We start from the raw sequence: 17,822 nt of genomic DNA, 5'->3' as shown, positions 1-17,822 counted from the left end.
TAAAGTTTCATTTAAAGATAAATAAATGCGTATATTCGTTCCTTATAATTTAAAATTTCAGACCAAAAATGAGTTATATTTATAAAATGAGTCATTTTCCCCTAGTGTTTACTAAGAAATATTAAAATAAATGTTATAATTTGTTCGAATTCAAAGAAATTATATAAATTTTGTTCTTATCCTACGAATTTTATATACAGAAATTTTAATTTTTCGGATTCTTAAGTTATTTATAAATTGATATAAATTTCATAATTTTATTTTTTAAAGATATTTATATGTTTCCATGGATATGACGTAAAGGTCCATTGAGTTGGGTGTACTAAATTTCCCAGCCGGTAATTCCATGGGGAGTTACAAAAATTATGCTATGTAGGACTTGATATGGAGTGTTAATCTATCTTAATTAGTCTTTATTTCATATCATATTGTATTTCGAAGATTTTTATTAAGGAAATACAAAATTCATGAAATTATTATATTTTATGACTTATTGGATTGTTGTATCAACAAGATAATAAGTAATGAATCAATACAAAAACAATTTTGAACAAAATATCATTAGAGAGATTATATTTTTTACGTGATCAGAAGCGTCCGAAGGATTACATTTAAATATACAAGGTTGCCAGAAAAACGTAGACTTTAATTTATGTTAAGTTTCTCATTAATATATGAAGGTTTAGTGACTTTTTTGTCATTCTGGTTCAGCCATCAATCATGGAGAAACAAGCAATAATAAACATTTCCTCATCTCGTCATCATGGATGAGCAAAAAGCAACGCATCTCAGATCTGGTAGATGCTGAAGTTGAGATGTCGAGGATTTTGGACATTGTGAAGTGCTCCAGGATCCTCGTTTTGAAGGCGGGCAAGATAAAAAATGACAAAAAGAGAACATCTCCAAGAAAGCAGGAAGAAAGGGAACAATTTAAAGGGGGATCCGGAGTTTTTGTCCAGGTTGGAGAAGATGATGAACGAAGACACCATCAAATTGATGAATCGCCTCGCCAACTACTTCTCCGAGGCTGGTAGGATTATTTGAATTGGCCAAGAATATTAAGTATAGTTTAAATTCTTTACTTGATTAATGGAGGGTTTAATTGTCCCTGATATATTTGATTTTAAATAAAATTTATCATCTTCTCATTCTTTCATTGCGACGATTAATGTTTGCTACTTTAAGTCTGACATTTACGACGCCTCCAAAGGCTGAATCAGAAAAGTTTGCGGGTAGAAATGGACGATAATTTGTTGAAAAATACGAATGTAGGTAATTCAGATTCAATATTGATAAAAATCATTGAAACTGGAATTTGAGTTGAGGTCCACATATCTTTTAAGTCTCTAATTCCCGCATATATATATGTATTTATGGTGGGCATATATATGTATAAATATGTTATGTATTTTGCCCCAACATTCTTTTTTTTTTTTTTTTTTTTTTTTTTAGTTTTTACAAAGCAATTTCTAAAGGAAAAAGGAAAAGCATATATATGTGTACGTCTATACACACTGCCCAACTGCATGAATAGTATCATTGTTTAAGCAATGTTATTATTTACACATACAAACATAGATATATATTATATTTTCACATAATATAACCATAAGTAAGTAAGTAACTAAGAACCATTACACCCACCTCTCTCCCTTTTCTTAGAAAGCTCTCCGAAATAGGAACATATAAAACCCTCTTCCATACATACAATTAATACACACTTGAAGTGATAGGTAGGATATAATATGTATGTAATTTTTATTGCACCTTCAAAAATATTAACTTTCCTTTATATACAGCGTACCTACACATATTTTTACGGAAACGGAGATTAATTAATTTTTTATAAATGATGGGGCCATTTAGGTAATAAATAAAATAAAAAAGATAGTCTATAATATACATAAAATAAATATATGGGGATTCTTTTCTTTTACTCTATATTTTTAATGTTTTTGATCAATGTATCTAAGTAAAAAATTAATTATTGAGATAACCTCTCAAGGATGTAAAAAATGTGTAAGATATCAAATGATTGGACATATAATGGCATTTAAAAAAAATAATGCGACAGTATGGCCAAAAACATTATTTAAAAAATACGATGAATATGATAAGAGGTTGAGAAGTAGAAAGCATCATAGAAATATATATTTTTGATGAACGATCATAGTTTAAATATTTGACTAAATAAAAAAATCATTGAGAATTGCAATAAATATTTAAGAAAACTACATAAATATGTATCGACAATGTAACGCATAAGACTGAAAATACGACTTAAATTGAAGAAAAAATTCAAATAAATAAATTGCTATAATAAGTATTTAAGCTTAGTTAACACATAAATAATTCTATAAACAAATTTCTGTTTCTCTCTATCTTTTTCTCTCTGTATCTCTCTCATTTATATAATAAATAATTATATTCAAATGCAGTTTCTGATAAGAATGCTGGAAATATATTGTCGATTTCTAGCTGTGTTATAACTCCGTTTCATAACCTTTTTTTTCCTTAGAATAAGAAAAAACAAGGTTATATTTACGGTTAAGACAAAACGAAGAGGACCCACTATTAATTTATGACATACAAACAAACACACTTTTATAAAATTATTTTTAACTTTTTTTACTACATAGATAAACGTCGGAACAAGACGAGGGCTTAAAATAATGAGATAAACAAGAGAGGTAAAAATATCATTTCAATTCTTGTATATTCTCCTCTTCCTCTATTTTTCTCACTCTCTTTCTTTATTTTTCCTTTTTTTTCCCTACTTTATTGAGAGAAAGTAAAAGAAGAAGGTTGTTTGGCAGCATCAAATACATGCAATCCGCCTGTCCGTTTCTGATTAGTGCAGAGTATATCCGCTAGAGGACATATTTGATCTCTTTTTATTTGGTAAAATTGACTTTCCATGTATGTAGGAAAGATATAAGATAGTAGTACGTGCAATTGGAGGAAAATGAATTCTAAATTGCTCAATGAACTCATTTTTTTGATAATATATTAGAACATAATATAAAGGAAGGCATAGATAAATAACATTTATAGAAATAACTCAATATCATTAAATTAGATTTTCTATGAAAAACAACTTTTTACTACTTTTATATAAAATAATCATACTTGATTGTAAAGGGCTGACTCGGATATTACAGAAAATTTGGAATAAAAAGAATACACAACTAATTAATTTATTGAATCCATATAAAAATTATAAATAAAAACCAATATTATCATTTAATTATGGTATAAAAATGTATGTATTCAACAAAAATCACTCAATCTTGATTTAAAAAGTTCCGAATTATTTATTATTTGTATTTATAAATTTAATAATATGGATTGTGAATAGAAAAACTTCCTCAGAGTATGTACTGCTCATTTAACATTGTACGGCCGATAATGTATTAGATTGGATAAATCACTTACAGTGAAGATGCATAAGATTTCTTATATGTAAAGATTTTCATTTTTATAGAAAAATTATATGTGGTTCAATAATATAGAAGGTTTGAAATATTGACCATTAAGCTGGTCTTCAGCCGTCTAATATTCAACTTTTATCTTTTTGATGCGTTTTTTCATTAGGTAAATTTTACGTTAATTATTTCATTATTATGTAAATTCGCTGTATGTCTTTATTTACTTTATTATCTACGTCCAAGAAGGATGTTGTTGTTGTTTTTATCTCACCCATAGGACATTGTGCTTGTAGAGGCGTCTGCAAGGGGAGGGCTGTACCCCCAAAAAAAAAAAAAAAATAATAATAATAATAATTAGGGATTGCTTATTACTAGAATTTTCTTTCTTCATTTGGCAGAATTATATAGCAGAGCAAAAAATTTAATATCTGAATTTTCTTTCCAAAAAATTAATTTTTTGTGCATAATTTTAGATCTTTCACTTTTTTTTATAAGAAATTTGATAGTTTTTTTTCAATTTTCTGTAAAAAGCTTTGAAATTTTATTTCTAAAATTTTCTGTGTATAGCTTTGAATATTTTTCAAAATAATTAATTGTCATAAATAGCTTTGGATTTTTTAAATTTAAAAAAAAACCTTACAAAACCAAGTAGAAGCCCCTGTCATTTTATAGTGAGGTAAAATATATTTCATGTACTGATTAAATGGTAATCAACTTTAACATTGCTACTTTAAATTAACTATTTGAAAGATATTTGACTTTTTTTAAAGAAAAAATAACCAATTCAACTGTCTGATTGAGAAATACTGAATATAAATAAAAGAACTTCTCATTTATACTTATTTCTCAAACACAAGTAATTTAAAATGAAGACGAACATTGATGGTAATGCCAATATGACATATATCCATCATTTTGGTGCAATTTAATTATAATTAGAAATTTGGTAAATATAAATTATGGTTTAAAATAAACTTTTAAAAAAAAATAAATTAGTTTTTTCTATATTTAATGGCATGGTAAAAAAACTACTGGGGTTTCTGCGGTTTAGAATGACGAACATTTAAAAACAAAAGTCTATATAACTTGTTCAGAAAAATATGTTGTCAAGTAGAATATCAATTATTTAAATAAAAAAAAGATTGATTAAGAAATAAGTTCATTCAATATAGCTCATCATATACTATGTAAATTCTTATAACCTATTTGAATGGTTGATTGATTAGTTCATATTATTTTAAAAAATAGGTTTTATGTATGTACGTTCGATCTATTCAAAAATTTTCTTTTTTAAATTTTGTTATGTTTCCTCATTTTCTTTTATTGAAATGGTAGAAAATTATTTTTTAAGGGATCCATGCATCATGGTCAGGAAAGGAAAAATACATTGAAGAAAAAAATTAGAGTCATAATATTCAGGTGATTTATAACATTTCCGAGAGGGGAATAAAAATGATGACGGACTTCACGAAAATAAAAACTAAACATCCCAGGAAGAGAATTTATCTCCTTCAACTCCAGGAATATAATAGGCAACAATTTTTATAGTTGTAAAAAGAATGCATTTCAGAAGTAAATTGATAATTTAAATTACAACTATTATGTAAAACATTTTTGTGAGTTTACATTTTTACATATATATAGAAGTCTAAGAAAATATATAAACTTATATAAAAGGTGTAGAATTCTTATTTTCAAATTGGTATTTGAAAATTTATCATCAACAGGAAATGGAGGTAAATAAAAAAAATTAAAACTTTTTTCCAAAAAAAAAAAAATATATATATATATGGGAAAATAACATTGATACAGGTGATTAAACATATTTTGAAATACCTTTCGCAAATATAGCTTATTCTCTTTAGCTTCATAGCACTGGGCAATTTTGATACTTTGTTAATAGAATATATAAAAAAATATTACTCATAAATAATATTATTTTTCTTTAATGTATTTTTTGACATTCAATTGCGTGTTTCATCTATACTTTTGGTCCAAAAACAATCAAAAATCATCAGATATTGAATTTTGGAAATTTTTATGGTCAATTTACAACATGTTTAGTTGTGTAAAAATTATATTCGAACTTCTCACATCTTAGAACTTGAGGAAGAATGGAAAAACATATAACAATTTAAAAAAGTTTATGTTTGAATAGATTTAATATACATAGGTACATATATTATCACAAAAAGAATTATACTTGTCTTTAACAATATTATCCCTTTGTTAAATATTAAAAATTATCACTTAATAATATTTTTAGTTATGCAATTTCCATTCAATATTATCATAAAATAATTTGTAAAACCTTTTTAAATACATTTCTAAATAAATAAAACGATCGATTTTGAAGATGGATATAGGCATAAAAAATTTGTTGCTATAGTTCGATATCTATTAATGTTTCGTAATTCGAGTCTGAAATAAAAAAATATCTTCTCATTTATGACAATGATATAAGTACGATAAAAATCTTTTTTGTTCAATACGTATACTTTTTACGGATTTAGGTAATCCTTCTATAAATTATTCAAAAAATAAACGATAGTTAACATTGACATATTTTTTGAGTGGGATATATTGTTATAAGCAAACATTGATACGTATTTCAATGCATCAAATATATATTTGATACTTTTTAATTTTTAATTTGATTCTTACACCAATAATTTAATTAATAATTTTCCTTTTTTGATAGCTTATATACCAGGTGTAAATTTAATTCTGACATATTTTAGATCAGTGGTTCTTAACCTTTTTACTTCTACATATTACATGGTAAATATTTTTATTGTTTTTTATACATAAATGACGTTCCATACTATACTTCAATCCGTCTTCCCAGTTAAAACCCATTTCTCTAGATTAATGAAACACTTATGTACTTCTTTTAAATATTTATACCGAAACACTGGATATTTTTCAAATATATGAAACTCATATTTTTTAGAAGTCTATGAAGCCATTTGATTTTAATACTGTACGTCAACCGGTCCAAAGCTACAATCAGCTCTTAATGATATAATTTAGCTCAAGTTTTGTCAACTTATCCAATATTTCTTCCGTGAAGACATTCAAATTTGGTCCAAATACTGTAATCAAGAGTTTGGCGAGGAGGAAGGCAAATAGTGCATCAGCCAATCAATAAAACATTTTCATTCAATTATTTCTGGTTGTTTTTAATGGTATGGAAAGGGGCCGAAGTCCCTTTATTCGGGATATGTTTAATTTTGTACAAATTTCTCATACGCGCAGATTACATTGGAGATCTGATTGCAGGGTATTTTTGGTATCTCGTAAAAGTGTCGATATATATGAAACATTTTTTTCTAAACACAGAACAATAACATATGAATAATTATAATTTTGGAACTTGTGAAATGCGATTGATAGTACTTACATAATAATTTGGCTTATAAATGGAATGATAATTTGATTTTGTGCTTTAGTTCCATTAATGTCTTTCTTTTTTTTTCTCGATATTTAGGGTATGTAGTCATATTTTTTATAAGTGTGTGTGTTATTGGGTCTTTAAACGTATTCTTATAAATATTTCCGACGATCTGTTCAACTCCTTTTTCATCAATTCTTAGTTATTAAAAAATTATTGAAAAAGTGTCTGGCCATTAAATAATAACTGGTGTTTATATATTCTTGTGAAGACTAATATCTTGATAATGTTTGCATCCTTAGTAAAAGTTCGAGAAAAAAGGTCTAGATATAAATGGTTATATGTTAATAAGGAGCTTTTTTATATCATTTAATGTAACTACTGCGTTAATTTTACAGTAAGAATATCTACTAAAAATTTAAAATCTTTCAAAAGTAATTAAATTTAAATATATTGTGTAGAAGGGTGATTTATAGGACTACTTTTTTAAAATAGCTGAAGCTCAAACATTTCTGAAAGTAAAACATATTATTAGCAGAATGAAAACAAAACAAAAATTGCTATTAGTATAACAAGTGAGGAAAACTAGTTTACTTTATTAAATTTTCGATAATGGATTCTTTAAAACCATGAATTTTGTATAAATTGCAATAATGTATTATACTATGTATAGTGTATCTTTATTAGTTATGTTAAAAATGTTAATTTAATCTTCTTCAGTATATATATATATTTTTTTTTTAATAAATGGTACCCTCGTGTAACATACAACATGTAACATAAATATAAAAGTGGTCACTCAATAATGTTGTAATTAAAATAACCAAATAACAAAACTATATATTACTAAAGCATTTTTTCTTTTCTTACAGAGGAATTATATTATTTTTGATCAAGTCGTTAATTACTTCAGAACATGTTGGTTCTTCAGAATCTTCGTTGTCAATTATACTTTTCCAAAGCATTCTATCCCATATAACTTTTTTTCTTTTTTAATTATTGAGGGAGACATTAATATATATGTATATCAATATTTATAGTTCCTATGCCTCCATTAGTTTTTATTGTATATATTCTACCATTTTTTATACTTGTAGGAGGTCTTAAATATACTTTACATATATTTATGAGATTTTTTCTTGATTTGTGTTCATATTTTGTCAATTTTAGTCAGTGATTAATTTCCATTTAATATATTTTATATTTCTAAATATGTGTGATGATTTGAGTAATTAATTCATTACCTTTGGTAATATATCGGCTTTTAATAATTTATATTCTGATAATATTGTATTGTGAATAACTTTTAAACTCTCTCCATTGCATATAATATAGTGATTTAGTGGTTTTATTTTCAGTAACATGTTAAAAGACTTTCCTAATGGTACATAAACTAACTACCTATATCATGGCATTGGATCCAAAAACGTCGCATGATATCTCTATTAAATTTCCGTCATGCGATTCTCCAATTTTTTATCTATAAAAAGGGTAACTCCCTTACATCGCATTTATAAAATAAATTTTATATTCTGTACGGAATATTTGTGTAATCTATCTCATTTATCATTCTTGTATCAAAGAAAGAAACAATGCTTGGATGATCTAGAGTTCTTAGATAATTATAAAATTTTCTTTGCTTCCGTTATTCTGAGATTCTATTGACATTCGCACTTCTTATTTTAAAAGTCTTTGTCTTTGTTTAATAATAGATTGCTTGTATTCTCCATTTATGTTTAACTTTACTAATATTTAGTCCGCTTTCTCTTCATGTTCCACTATGGTTGTTATATTTTTTAGGCTTAGTTGGCCTTTTCTCTTGCTTATTACTACTTCTTCTCTCCACCAGCGAACTTGACCGGAATGTTTTTGGCTCGACTTATTTGTTTGTATGTAGGGTTATGGAAAAAGATGGAGACCGATCTTATTGAGACATTGTTGGGAGAATATAAAAATTACCAGTAAGAGGCCAGGGTTGTAAACAACGGAAAAAAGTCCAGTTGACCATAACTTTGCACTCTACCAAGAGCTCACTCTATTTAATTCAATTTTTGTATAAAATTATTTTCAGATTTTACTACTCCAGAGCATCCATATACCTTTTTTTGTCTTCACATTATGTACAAAGATCGATATTATCCTTTAGAATGACGACACCATATGTAAAATGTATTGTTTCCTCTGTAACAAAAGGTTGGGTTGGATCTTCATTAATTATTTCCGGTCTTGGTCCAATATTTAAATTTATATTTTGTATAATATTTCGTGTTCTATATTATTCTTGCAATCTCTTTTAATATGTTCAAACTGAAAGTAATTCGAGTATTTACATTTTATTATGTGAATTTAAAAAAAAAAATTAGTACGAATGTTACATGTTATCCAAAGTCTTCGGATGCATTGATTCCCAAACCCGTCCCTAGCTACGTAAAATATATCATTTGGCTTATTTGAACTATTTCGCCATTATCTTCTAACATACCATTGGGGCTTAATCTTCTCCAGTGTGTGCTATGTTCTTTTTTCGAATATTGTGTCATAATATCCGTAATTATCTATAATTCCTGCTTAAAAAAATCGATTATCGAAAATTTAATAAAGAAAACTAGTTTTCCTCACTTTCCTCATTTTTTTCTCATCCAGTCCTTCTGTCAATACCTTCTCATAATTATTGGTGATAAATGCTGAGATTGAACTAATTTTCTTGCTTTTTTCTTTGATATCTTCAAACCTGGAAGTCCTTACAGGTAATTTAAAGTTTTCTGTATTCTCTTATGTTTCTTCTCATTACGCATAGCGACTCTGGAAGATACATCCCTAACTCTTTTTACAAAAAGGTTTTCTGGTTCCTGCATCATTACTTACAAAAAATGGGTAAAGCCTTTGCGTCCTTTTTGGTTTATTCCTCTCCCTATTGTTCCGGATACTGAGGTTCCTTATTTTGGGTTTCGTCCATCCTACAAGGATGGAGAAATAAATTTAATTGGAAAAGATTATCTTTCCTTCACCTTGGGATCTAAATAGGAAGAGAGAGACAATAAGATTGGTTATAAATTTAAGGGTATAGACAAGCAAATTACACAAATTGAGATTAATAACTTTATCGGGAAATACAATAAAAAATACAAATCTCCAGGGCCCTCGGGTCTATCCTTTGAATTTTATAAATATTCAATACCCAGCTAACCCTTGTTCTTCACGCGGTCTATAAAGATATATTTAAAAGGGGATTTGCTCCATATTTGATTAGCACCGGATCTCTGTCGCATATACAAAAGAAAATTCGTTCGAGGGGAAGAAATAAAAAATTACAGACCTATCTCTCTTCTAAATACCTCCTACAAAGTACTTACTGTATTTCAAATAATAGAATAGCTAAACTTCTCTCGTAATTCATTTCTCTAGCCAAAAAGATTTCATTAAATCAAGGCTTCTAGAAAATATACCTTGCTCAAACCAAGATGTAATTTACTGATCAGAAAATGAAGAAATTGCAGCACTTATGTTTGATTTTGAGAAAGCATTTGATACTGTCTCCCATAAGCTCATAATTGGGCAACCATATAAATACAAATTTTCAGATGGATTTATTAAAAAAATATCTGCCATACTGAGGAACTTCTCTTCGAAAATGGACATATCAAGTATCAAAAAAAGTTTTATATCAATCGTGGAGCACAACAAGGAGATATTTTTCTCAAAATCTATTTATAATTAACATAAACAACATTAGCGAGAAAACCCATTTTGACCCTAGAATTAAGGAAATAAAAATAGGTAACATGTTGATGATATGACTTTTATACGTAGACAATCTGACGCTTTTCTGCGAAGGAACTAGAAAGGAGCTGCTACAATAAATTGAGAATTATATTTAAACAATACAAGGGATCGCAAAAATATCTGGACTATCTTAAATATTGGAAAAACTCAAATACTTAACAACTTTGAGGACCACCTGAAGATATACTTAAAATATACTTATATATACTTGTCCAATTTTATAAAAGAGAACCCCTCACACGCTTCACAAAAATTAAGGGTTGGGACATAAATATCCTTCCAAAACAATGCGCAAGGACGATACAGCTTTATGACGCATATGGTATGCCTATTTTAAAGTACCTTTCTCATTTGTGGAATCCAATGTTTAGAAAGGAACCCTAATCTCTTGAAAATGTACAGAAACGCTTTATTAAGGTGGTATGCAGGCATGCATCCTATGAAGTTGGTTTACATCTAGTCACTTGAAAATAGGAGAAAACTACAGGATATGGTTATGACTTTTACAGTTATTAATGGACTGAATAATTGTAATATCAAGCCCAAATTATGTTATAAGGTCCCTAGTTCATCTTTCTATTTTTCTATATTCATATTATCTCATTTAATTATACCCCATTAAATTACTTCATTTTACCATATTATTTCATAAGAAAATATAATATTATTTCATAAGATAATATCATATTATTTTATTATATGTTACCATGATTCGACAATATTGGCCTTTTTTTTAGCTACTAGTCGCAGCCAAACGAATAAATTAAATAAAGTTTTTCACATAATGAGATATGTACCACATACTCTTAGGTGCTGTCTGAAAAAGTTTAATCCCCGTTGGCATCAATAACAGCCTCAATACGGCCTCTGAACCGGCCGCAGTCTCTTCTGACCATCTCATTGTCCATGTTGCCGAATACCTCCTTGATGGAGTCCATCAGGCTGGCCTTGGTGCTATGAAGATGTCTGTTGGTATGTCTCTCGACATATCCCCAGAAAAAATAGTCCAAAGGATTAAGGTCGGGACAGTTAGGAGGCCACAAATTCTTGGTTACGACGTCATAACAGTTCTCGGTTAACCACTGCATGGAGATTTTGGACACATGGCAGGGTGCTGAGTCCTGTTGCCACACCCAGGGTCTGTCTCCTGCCACTCCTTGGATCCAGGGCAGAACCACCTTCTCCATAACATCCAGGTAGACCTCTGTATTGATCTTTAGACCCGTTTCAAACATGTGGGGAGGCATAACATGACCTTCACTGCTGACCACCCCGAACACCATGGCCATTGCAGGGAACTTGGTCTTCATTACCTTCCTCACATGGCTGGTGCAGGTGTCTATCCACCTGTTGTTCTGCTTGTTGACCTTCTGATCTTGACAGAAATCCTTTTCATCAGAGAAAAACCACAGCATCCCGGGCTGCTTTGGGTGCTTGAGCTTGTTGAGCAATTTTGTTGACTTCATCAGCCTGTTGTCCTTTGCCTTCTGGGTCAAGATCTGACCCACCTGCATCTCATAGCTCCTGCACCTTAAATCCTTCAGATACACAGTCCCTTATTGCTTTCTCATGGCAGCCCAGATCCTTCGCCATGGCCTTCATGGACCTGGTAGGGTCATCCTCAACCATCTTCTTCACCTTGTCGACAAAGTCGGTGTCCCTGACCATCCTGTCGGCGCCCTCCTCCTTGGGTACCCTCTTTATGGTGTTATCAATATCCCAGGTATCCTCTAGCTTCTTACGGATACGCTGAACAGTCCGTAAATTCACTCTTAAGGTTGAAGCAATCGTTGAATTGGAGATTTCACCTCCATTATTAACCAATGCCATGACTATGGCGGACCTCCAAAGCTCCTCGTTCCACTTATAGCTCTTTATCTCCTCATATGATGACGGCATGATGCTAACTGAACTACGTATCGTCAGCTGACAAGAATACCTTTCCTATTTGGTAACCAGTTTTTTATTTGATAATGTTGTCTTCAAGTTATCAAGGTTTAAAGTAAGCGAAAATTTGATCCTCGCTCCCTGTAGCTATTGCTCAGGTACTGTCACTTCCTATTAAGTAGTAGCAATGTATAACAACATTTGCAGCCAAGAGTTGAAGGTATCTTATTCTATTCGCATTTGTACTCAAAATTTTGAAAATGGTTGCTATAGTCTTGAAACTTTGAGCTACTATTCAGAAAAAAGGTTGGGAAAATGATTTGAATTTATTTTTTGAAAGAACCCCATTTTTGGTGGCGTGTAGCTTTTTAATTTTTTATTATGATGATTGACAGAAAAGATTTTGTTATGAAAATTAAAGTAGGCATTGCTATACAATTATACTGTTCAAAAATTTCACCCACTAGTGAATTTGTTTATTCTTGAAACAGACTGGTGGTATCCATCTTCTTACTTAAAAAATTAACCCCGTTTGACATTATTAAATATACTAGACTGTAAAACGGTTTCTGACAAAAAAAATTCATACATTTTTTTCAACATATTTCGAAATATGGCAAAGGCAACTCTCAAAGGCAACACATATTTCAAATATGTAGAAACAGACTTTTAGTATTTTTGAAAATAAATTAATCCTTATATAATTTTTTTTTTTAATTTAATGAATATTTTAAATAATTCATTAGTTTTAATAAAGAATGCGCCATCCTTGAAGCGAGTGGAATTAATAAGTTGAAAATATATTAAATATCTCTGACCTGCAATGCACATAAAATCAAGTATTTTCCAATTTAAATGGAAGTGAAATTGGTTGTATTTCTAATGGAACACATCTAAAAGAAGGAAAATGATGTTCTCAGGACTAAAGTACAGTATTGCCTTTTGTTGTTTTTTTGGTTCCTTTGTTAATTATAATATTTGATTGAGTGTATTGACAATTATTAATTATATTATGTTTTGCAAAATTTGTAAGATAAACCCATTTTCAAATATCAAGATAGAATTCAAATTCACTATATTTCATCGATTTTAAAGGATCAACATCGGTGTTATACGTAGAAGAGACCAGGAATTTTTTCCCACTGGGTCAACCATATTATATTCTTACCCAATATAGCCAATGGGAAATAACTTCTGAGAGATTACTCGAAAGAAGGATTGTATATATCAAAGTTTACTTCTTGCCTTTGTTCAGCCCAGCGTAAGACATTTCTTCTTGGATTGTCTGGGGATAATCCACCCAATTATAATTTATATATAAAGAGTTAATATATATATAAGATTTTGATTAAAAGCATATCTTTATTTTAAATTATTTTGTGATCCTATACGGGATCACCAGGAGAGTATGGGTTAATATATGCTTATTTTAATTCAGTACATACAGTACTGAATTTTTGTTGGCTCCAAGTTAAAATACAGGACAAACCCCCTATCCAAAAATACAGCAAAAACCAATCCACAAAGCAACTCTTTGGTAAATTAAATTTTAGACGCTACAGATTTAGTTATGAGACAAAACATTGATCAAATCTTGATTTTTATGTGTAAATTGAATAAAAAGTATCATTTATTACTTTGAAGCAAAAAAAAAAAAGTTATTTATACCTCTCTCCAATTAAAATCCTTACATCTATATCCCTACTTTATAGGCTAAACTACTTGTCTTGTATTCCTATTCATAGTTTTTTTTGGAAAAATATATACATAGAATTTTGCAATTTTTATGCTAATCAATCTAACTGTATATTAACATGAATTAATAACACCATTGATAAATTAACAAAAAAAAATTCTCGGGAGTTAATTATAAAATGGAATAAAAATTTATAGAATTGGACTTGATTGGGAACTTTTAATTAAAGAATGATTATGTAAAAACTATGGAATATAGACTCAATCTTTTGCACCTTTGCTATTTTTTCTCCATTGGTATTTATATATGTAATATCTACATATAAATGTGTTTTGTTCGCCAATGGTCTTTGTTCTGACAGAATTCCCGTTACCAATATTTCGTTATAAAAAGAAAGCTAAATATTTTTAATTAATAATTTTTTTTCTATATAACTTTATATAATCAAAACAGAGAAAGTTATTATAAATTTGGCATCTGTTTTTTGTTTTTTTTTGTTTTTGTTTTTTTACAAATAAATCAAATTTAAATGTACAATCAAACCCATCAAATCTAAATATACATAAATATATATGTAATATATCAAAAATAAGAATTTCAATTGTTTTCAGGATTCTTTTATGTTTGCATAGATATTCATAATAGGAAAATAGATTTCCTATTATGACAATATCAAACAAATATTTCCTTTGTTTGAAAGATTTGATATGTATGGCCTCAATTCATATAAGTATATGTGTAAATTTAAGTAGATAGTATATTTTATTACAATATAAATTATATTGACTCACCGACGATTGCATTTAATTGTGTGGTTCGAAATTTTGGATTTAATAAATTCATTTTTTTTATGCAAAATGATATGATTAATTAATCATTACTACTGTAGGTATAAGACTGGTGCTGCATTTCTAACCCTTTTTGTATATCTTTAAAACCTAAAATATAGATAACCAACAAATTTTAAACATTTAAAAAAAAGTTTTGGATGTAAACCAATCGATAACAATTTTATATTTAGAAGTAGAAATTTATCGAGATTAATTGTCAAAATTTTAAATAATGAGATATATTAAATATAAACGGAAGTAAAATAATCTAAATGTAATTAGATAAACACAGAAAGTTTTTATATTTTATTATTCATTAAAACTCTTATTGATTCTCTCCTAATAAAATAAAATAAAAATTGATATTGTAGATGAATTAGACCTTTTAGAACAAAATACTCTTTTGTAAATGAAATCCTAATCATTTAAGTTAATTCCTTCGACGTAAAAACAATTGAAAAACTAAGAAGTCATTCCCTTTTACCATAAAATCTTCGAAATATAGTAGCTTTTAAACTTTAAATTGCATTTTCTAATGATTGGAGGATCACATAGAAAATATAAGACCATATTTTTAAAAAACTTAAATTTTTTGAAAAGTATATTGATATAAGTATATTTTTCAAAAGTTGACTCAAAAGAGTCAGAACAATAAAAAAATTCAAATTAAAAATGATCAATGGAAGGAAATAGCTCAGTGGACAACACACTCAGGAAAAATCTTTCCCACAAAAAGAGATATATAATAAGTATATATACTTCGACGATAGATACTTCCTAGGTCAGATGGATTATTTCATACATCTCCATCTTAGCAAATAAAGGAACCTATTAAAACAATATTGAAGGCCAGATTTGATACGAAAAAACTGGTTTGTTCGTAATCAAATACTAATTTAATTAAATATGGAATTCAAAAGTTTTTATTTAGGGTTTGAGTAGTATTACGAGTAAAAATTTATACACCTCAGTTTTCTAAAATTCTTTATTTGTAGGGAACGCTGAAGTAAGCAGGATGCTGTCTTTCACATTATTCAATCACTCATCAAAGGATATAATAGAATTATTTAATATTGAACAATAACTTATTAAACAAAGGTAGGTCGACTATGTGCTAGAATGTTTTACAGCTTTATTTAAGCAATATTTAGCTGTTAGTAAAGTTATGATGAGCATTTAAATAGCCTTGAGTTTAAGTAAGGCAGGACAAGAGCAGTTGTTACTTTTACTTTGATCCATTCGATCGGTATTGTTTATCATCTATTGTCAATAAAAAGTAGCTCATAGGAACCAAATGACAATTGTGGACGTGCTAATTTACATTAATAAAACTTGCAACACCAGCTGTTAGTTAAAAACAATGACCACGAGGTGTCTTTCTATTCATAAAACGCTATCTAGGTTACTTTTATGTTGTTTTTACTCAGCTTTTGAATGCTAACATATAGTTTTTAGTTTGATTGCTCAGAGTTTAAAGACTAGATAATAGATATCAAAAGACTATAAACTTCGTTATTTATCCATTCTTAACCTCGACTGTAAAAAGAGAAATTAAAAAGTTGAAAAAGCATATGATAGCTAGCCTTCTATACTTTGTATTTTTTTTTTGTTGTCAACTATAAATTATTACTTAGCTATTATGTACATTAGTTGATGATTAAATCAATAAAAAAATCAATGTTTGAGTATTAAATGACACAAATTTTAAACGTAGGTATAGTAAAGTAAATATAAATATTCACTTTTTTTAAATAATGTGACCAAGTGGAGTCAAAGTCTTGTTTTTTTCTATGTTTTTCATTTATATTATATCATGAATGAGAATTTTTCTTTTTAATCCGCCAGATAAAATTTAGGCGGTAAAAGGTTAACTACATATTTTTTTTATTTTAATGTAATTTGAATAATTCGTATATGAATCCAAGTACAAAAAAGGATTCCTCAATTTTTATTTTTTTATTTAATTAAATTTGAATACAAAACATCTCATAACATATTAATATAAAATGCTATGTACTCTATAATTATTTGATTTTGTTTTCCATTAGTCCAACAGGTATATTTTGCCTTATCATCAAATATTTAACAAACAAAGTAATTATATGATACAATCCACATAATATCTGATGTAGATTAGATTATACATACTTTTATGTACATCATATATATGTTCATAAATTTACGCATTAATACATGGCTATTTATGTTATTAATATAACACTCATGCCAGGATATATGAGATAACATTGGAACTTTGATATATTTATAAATAACAAGGCGGAACTAATGTTCATTATTATTTTCTAAAAATGATACTGTTTGATTAAGGAGAATCTTTCATATACGTAAGTAATGAGTTAATAAGTATACTAAAAAACCTATAAAAGAATGAGTTAAGATACATTCCAAAAATGCATCAATTATTATTTAGAGTGATACATTTAATGTATAAATGCCTGTTAGGACCAGTTCCGTGACTACAAGGGTGAGAAAAGGGGCAGAAGTATACCTAGAGGTGTATAAAATATGTAATAGAAAGTGGAAGGGGATTTTTCTACTTAGTAATCTGGTCTGAATACATTATTTTCCAAATCTGTTATAATAAACTTACTTTCCACCTAAAGCTTTAAACCAAGTAGGGAAACGCGATCGCTAGCCTGAAGAGATCCAATGGTGCAGCGTTTTAACACATTTTCGCAAGATGTCGCTTTTCATATAATATCTGACGTAGGCTAGGATATAATAAAGAGAGTGATAAATGAATCACGCCTAGCTTACACTCTAAAATTGCTATGGGGAAAGAA

General features: G+C 28.4%; 1 protein-coding gene across 1 annotated transcript in view; it reads right to left on the bottom strand.

The window, feature by feature from the left end:
* The window catches only part of LOC121115880 (lachesin), a 30,987-nt gene extending 28,239 nt beyond the window's left edge, over positions 1-2,748 (bottom strand). The window contains exon 1 of the mRNA XM_040710049.2: positions 2,546-2,748. The gene's annotated coding sequence lies outside the window, so the exon portion shown is untranslated. The remainder of the gene's footprint in view (positions 1-2,545) is intronic.
* Positions 2,749-17,822: the final 15,074 nt, after the last annotated feature.

Source organism: Lepeophtheirus salmonis, chromosome 4 (genome assembly GCF_016086655.4).
Source record: "Lepeophtheirus salmonis chromosome 4, UVic_Lsal_1.4, whole genome shotgun sequence".
Lineage (NCBI taxonomy): Eukaryota > Metazoa > Arthropoda > Copepoda > Siphonostomatoida > Caligidae > Lepeophtheirus > Lepeophtheirus salmonis.
Note: the sequence above shows the minus strand (reverse complement) of the source record. Positions and strands in the feature narration are given on the sequence as shown.